Source organism: Scyliorhinus torazame, chromosome 11 (genome assembly GCF_047496885.1).
Source record: "Scyliorhinus torazame isolate Kashiwa2021f chromosome 11, sScyTor2.1, whole genome shotgun sequence".
Taxonomy (NCBI): Eukaryota; Metazoa; Chordata; class Chondrichthyes; order Carcharhiniformes; family Scyliorhinidae; genus Scyliorhinus; species Scyliorhinus torazame.
In genome coordinates this window covers 218,175,475-218,181,474 of record NC_092717.1, presented here as the reverse complement: position 1 = coordinate 218,181,474, position 6,000 = coordinate 218,175,475, and positions in this window count along the sequence as shown.

The following is a 6,000-nucleotide window of genomic DNA, read 5'->3' as shown; positions in this document are numbered from 1 at the left end:
GGACGAGGCAGGGGTGTCCCCTGTCCACCCTGCTCTACGCACTGGCGATTGAACCCCTGGCTATGGCACTGAGGGAGTCGAGGAACTGGAGGGGGTTGGTGCGGGGTGGGGAGGAGCATCGGGTGTCGCTCTATGCGGACGACTTGCTGCCATATGTGGCGGACCCGGTGGGGGGAATGCCGGAGGTAATGAGGATCCTCAGGGAATTCGGGGATTTCTCGGGGTACAAGCTCAACATGGGGAAGAGCGAGCTGTTCGTGGTTCACCCAGGGTACCAGGAGAGGGGGATTGGCGAGCTCCCACTAAAAAGGGCGGAGAGGAGCTTCAGGTATTTGGGGGTCCAGGTGGCCAGGAGCTGGGGGGCCCTGCATAGGCTTAACTTTACAAGGCTGGTGGAGCAAATGGAGGAGGAGTTCAAGAGGTGGGACGCGTTGCCGCTGTCCTTGGCGGGTAGGGTGCAGTCAATCAAAATGACGGTGCTCCTAAGGTTTTTGTTCCTGTTCCAGTGCCTCCCCGTGTTTATCCCGAAGGCTTTTTTTAGGCGGGTTAACAGGAGTATAATGGGGTTTGTGTGGGCGCGAGTGACTCCGAGGGTGAGAAGGGTGTTCCTGGAGCGGAGTAGAGATAGGGGGGGGGCTGGCGCTGCCCAAACTCTGTGGGTACTACTGGGCCGCCAAAGCGACGATGGTGCGCAAGTGGGTGATGGAGGGGGAGGGGGCTGCATGGAAGAGGCTGGAGATGGCGTCTTGTGTGGGTACGAGTCTGGTGGCGCTGGCAATGGCGCCGCTGCCGTTCCCTCCAAAGAGGTATACCACGAGCCCGGTGGTGGTGGCTGCCCTCAAAATCTGAGGGCAGTGGAGGCGGCACAGGGGGGAAGTTGGGGTCTAGGTGTGGACCGCAATACGGGGGAACCACCGGTTCGTTCCTGGGAGAACAGATGGAGGGTTTTCGGGATGGCACAGGTCAGGGATACGAAGGTTGGGGGACCTGTTTGTGGACGGGAAGTTTGCGAGCCTGGGTGAGCTGGAGGAGAAGTACGGGCTCCCCCCTGGGGAACACATTCAGGTACTTACAGGTAAGGGCGTTTGTCAGGCGGCAGGTGGTGGAATTCCCACGGCTGCTGCCACACACAGTACAGGACAGGGTGCTCTCGGGGGGGTGGGTGGGAGTGGGGAAGATCTCGGAAACCTACCAGGTGATGCAGGAGGAGGAGGAGGCCCCGGTGATGGAGTTGAAAAGTAAGTGGGTGGAGGAGTTGGGAGAGGAGATCGAAGAGGGGACGTGGGCAGATGCCCTAGGGAGGGTGAACTCTTCCTCTTCATGAGCGAGGCTCAGCCTCATACAGTTTAAGGTGCTGCACAGGGCACACATGACCGGGACAAGGATGAGCCGGTTCTTTGGGGGTGAGGACAGGTGTGTTAGGTGCTCAGGGAGCCCAGCAAACCACACCCATATGTTCTGGGCATGCCCAGCACTGGAGGAGTTTTGGAAGGGCGTAGCGAGGATGGTGTCGAGGGTGGTAGGATCCAGGGTCAAGCTGGGCTGGGGGCTCACATTATTTGGGGTGGCAGAGGAGCCGGGAGTGCAGGAGGCGAAACAGGCCGGAGTTCTGGCCTTTGCGTCCCTGGTAGCCCGGCGAAGGATTCTTCTTCGGTGGAAGGATCCGAGGCTCCCAAGCGTGGAATCCTGGATCAGCGATATGGCGGGGTTTATTAAGTTGGAGAGGGTGAAATTCGCCTTGAGAGGGTCGGTACAAGGGTTCTTTAGGCGGTGGCAACCGTTCCTCGACTTCCTGGCAGAACGATAGACATTAGTCAATGGCGGCAGCAACTCGGGGGGGGGGTTACTTTATTTTTGTTTTTGTTATTTACACTGGGGGGTCTGAGGGGGTGTATACACCTGTTGTGTTAAGTCAGGGTGTTAATGTTAATTTATTATTTATGTACAGGGGGAGGGGTGTATGGAGGGTTGTTTTTTTGGACTATGTTTTGTACTTAACCCTGTTGGGTTCCTTTTTCATTTTGTTATTGATATTTTATGAAAACCTTAATAAAAATTTAAAAAAAAAAAAAAATGGTATCAAGATACAAGGAGAAAGGTGAAAATGGATTTGAAGTAGAGATTAGCCACGATCTAAATAAATGATAGAATTGGCTTGAGGAGCTGAATGGCCAGCTGATTCCCATCTTCAACTCAAGTGTAGCAACAGAAGAAAACAAAGGCAGCAATTCAGTTTCTTGGTTACTTGGAAATATTCAGAAAACTCTGCAAAATTACAATGCTGTTAGTTCTCTGGACAGAATTCTAGTGTCTTGAAGAATGCTTTTCCCAAAGTTATACTGATTAGAAGCAGCAACGTGGTTAGCATATGAGAGTTACTGAAACCAGACTTCCAAGGACATGCCTGTTCAATTCTACAACCTCAAGGGACTTCCAGTGGCGGCTATGAGAGAGTAAGTCACGCATTTGGTGGCTCCCGCTCTGGCCGGACCTTTGGACCTTCCCCCTGACTTTTTTGCGTTTTTGAGCGCTGGCTTTGAAGGCGAAGTCAATCTGGCACTGGTTCCACATATTGGCGTATGGATCGAAGAACCCCAAGGGATCGAAAAGGGATAAATAAGAAGACAAGCAAGGGCTGGGTGGAGGTTGCGGCAGAAGACAATATGGCTGATGTTCGGACCCCTGCTGTGACGACCCAACCATCAACGGAGGAGCTAATGCAGGTCATTCAAGAGGACTTCGCTAGGCAGAAACGGGGCTGTCTTGATCCGATAAAGGAATTGATCGATCGGCTGGAGCGCAGGCTGGATGCCCAGGATGGAACGATTCAGAAGTAGGCGAAAGTGCTGGCGGACCAGGAGGAGCACCAAACGATGGTTGAGCTGGAGGTGGGGATGCTGAAGGATCAGCAAAAAAGGCTGCTGGAGAAGGTAGAAGACCTGGAGAAAGAGCTCGCCGGCAGAACTTAAGAATTGCCGGTCTCCTGGAGGGGGCTGATGCTGGCGGGTTTGAGGCGAGTATATTTCAGAAGCTTCTGGGGGAGGGGGCTTTTCCCCGACCGTTGGAGGTGGACAGGGCGCACAGAGCGCTGGCGAAGAAGCCGCGGCCGGGGGACCCCCCCAAGGGCGATAGTGGTCCGGTTCCACAGGTTCCTGGACAAGGAGTGTGTTCTCCAGTGGGCCAAGCGTACACGGAGCTGCAAATGGGACAACAGCATTTTGCGTGTTTACCAGGATCTGAGTGTGGAGGTGGCCAGAAGGAGGGCAGGCTTTAATCAAGTTAAGGCAATCCTGTTCAAGAAGCGGGTGAAATTTGGACTGTTATACACAGCGTGTCTTTGGGTTACGCACGAGGACCAGCACCATTATTTTGAGTCGCCCGAAGATGCGATGGACTTTGCCAAGAGGAAAGGGCTGGTGCTGAACTGATAACCTTTTGTTTTAAGTTGCAACATTTTGAGTGATGTTTATATGTTCCTATTGTCGTTTCTCTTCTGTATTTGAGTTTGTTTGAAGAAAGGGAAAGTAAAAGTTATTCGGTTTCTGTGGGTTTTCGGTGTATTGGTGGGGGTGGCTGGTGGGGCTTTTTACTTTGTATTACTTTGATTTACACTATTCGGGGGGGGGGGGGTTTGTGTGTGTTCATCTTTTTGGGTTGTCTCTTATGTTAATCGGGCGACTGTTTGGGATCGGTTTGATGAGGGAAGTGGTTTCGATGGGTGGAGGGGAGGGGAGTGAGGGAACAATAGGTGGGAGACTTCTTGGCGCCGGAGGCGAGGGCCACCAGGCTAGCTGGGTGAGCTAGTCTACGGAAGCAAAGTGGGGTGTGTTCTTATGATTAATCTATGGCATGGATTAGGCTACAAAGTGTTGTTGCTGGGGGGGGGGGGGGGGGAGTTACTCTGCTGACGAGTGAGGGACTTAGGTTTCGGGATAGAGAGGAGGTCGGTGGTGGGGGCTGCCAGGAGGCGGGCCGATGGAGGCACGGCGCATGGGCTGGTGGTGGGCCCACGAAAGGGGATGGTTGATCGGTGGAGGGGGGGGGGGCACGGTGCCCCCCAACTAGGCTGATCACCTGGAATGTTAGCGGGTTGAACAGGCCGGTCAAGAGGGCACGTGTGTTCGCGCATCTGAGGGCTCTGAAGGCGGACGTGGTAATGTTGCAGGAGACACACCTGAAAGTGGCGGATCAAGTCAGGCTAAGGAAGGGTTGGGTCAGTCAGGTCTTTCATTCTGGGCTGGACACCAAGACTAGAGGGGTTGTGATTTTGAGCAACAAGCAGGTGCAATTTCAGGTGGGCAGTATAGTCTCGGACGGGGGGGCCGTTATGCCATGGTTAGCGGTAAGCTGGAGGGGAGGAAGGGAGCCTTGGTTAATGTGTGCGCGCCAAATTGGGATGACGTGGAGTTTATAAAGAGGTTACTGGGGAAGATACCTGACCTGGACTCGCACAAGTTGGTGATGGGAGGGGATTTTAATAGTCATCGACCCCGGCCTGGACCAGTCATGTTCAAAAACGGGGAGGGTGCCAGCAATGGCAAAGGAACTGATAGGGTTCATGGAACAGATGGGGGTGGGGGGGTGGGTCAACCCATGGAGGTTTAGGCAGCCGACGGGGAAGTTTTCTTTTTATTCGCATGTTCACAAGGTTTATTCCCGGATAGACTTTCTCATTTTGAGCAGGGATCTGCTGGCGGGGGTGGTGAACACGGGGTATTCGGCCATCACTATTTCGGATCATGCCCCACACTGGGTGGAACTTGGTCGGGGTGTCGGCAGGGCTAAACAGGGCATTCAGGGACTTTTACAGTAGGCTCTATTGCTTGGAACACTCCACGGGGCCAGAGGGGATGAGACGCTTTTTGGACGGACTGACCTTCCCAAGGGTGGGTAGGGAGCTGGTAGATGGGCTGGGGGCCCCAATTAGGGCCAAAGAAATAGTCGAGGGCTTGAAGGCAATGCAGTCGGGTAAAGTCCCAGGGCCGGACGGGTACCCGGTGGAGTTCTATAAAAAGTTCTCGGGGATTTTAGGGCCGATGCTGGTCAAGGTTTTCAATGGGACAGAGGGACAGAGGGGTGCTGCCCCCGACGATGTCGCAGGCCACTATTTTGTTGATATTGAAGCGGGACAAGAACCCGGAGCTATGCGGGTCGTATAGGCCGATCTCCCTGCTTAATTTGGATGCCAAGTTGCTGGCCAAAATTGTGGCCTCCAGGATTGAAGATTGTGTGCCGGATGTGATAATGGAGGATCAAACCGGGTTTGTTAAGGGCAGGCAGTTGGTGGCCAATATAAGAAGGCTGCTCAATGTGATCATGATGCCCCCGGAGAGTAGTGAGCTTGAGGTAATTGTGGCAATGGATGCGGAAAAGGCGTTCGACCGGGTGGAGTGGGACTATCTATGGGAGGTGCTGGGACGATTTGGGTTCAATAAGGGCTTTATCGATTGGGTCAGGCTGTTGTAGCAGGCCCCGGAGGATAGTGTAAGGACGAATAAGATGACCTCGGACTATTTTAGACTGTACCGGGGGACATGACAGGGGTGCCACCTCTCCCCACTGTTGTTTGCGTTCGCTATAGAGCCCTGGCAATTGCTCTGAGAGCTTCAAGGGGCTAGAAGGGGCTGGTCAGGGGGAGGGTTGGAGCATAGAGTCTCGCTGCACGCGGACGACCTGCTCTTGTACGTATCGGATCCAGGGGCAGGGATGGGCAAAATTATGGCGATTTTGGGGGAATTTGGCCGGTTTCCGGGGTATAAACTGAATATGACAAAGAGTGAGATGTTTGTAGTCCAGGCAAGGGTCAGGAGGGTCGGCTGAGAGAGCTGCCGTTTAGGTTAGTAGGGGACAGTTTCAGGTACTTAGGGTTACAAGTGGCGCGCGACTGGGGCCGGTTACACAAGTTGAACTTGTCCCGGTTGGTTGAACAGATGAGGGGCGAGTTCCGGAGATGGGATGCACTCCCGCTGTCGTTAGCTGGGAGAGTGCAGACGGTCAAAA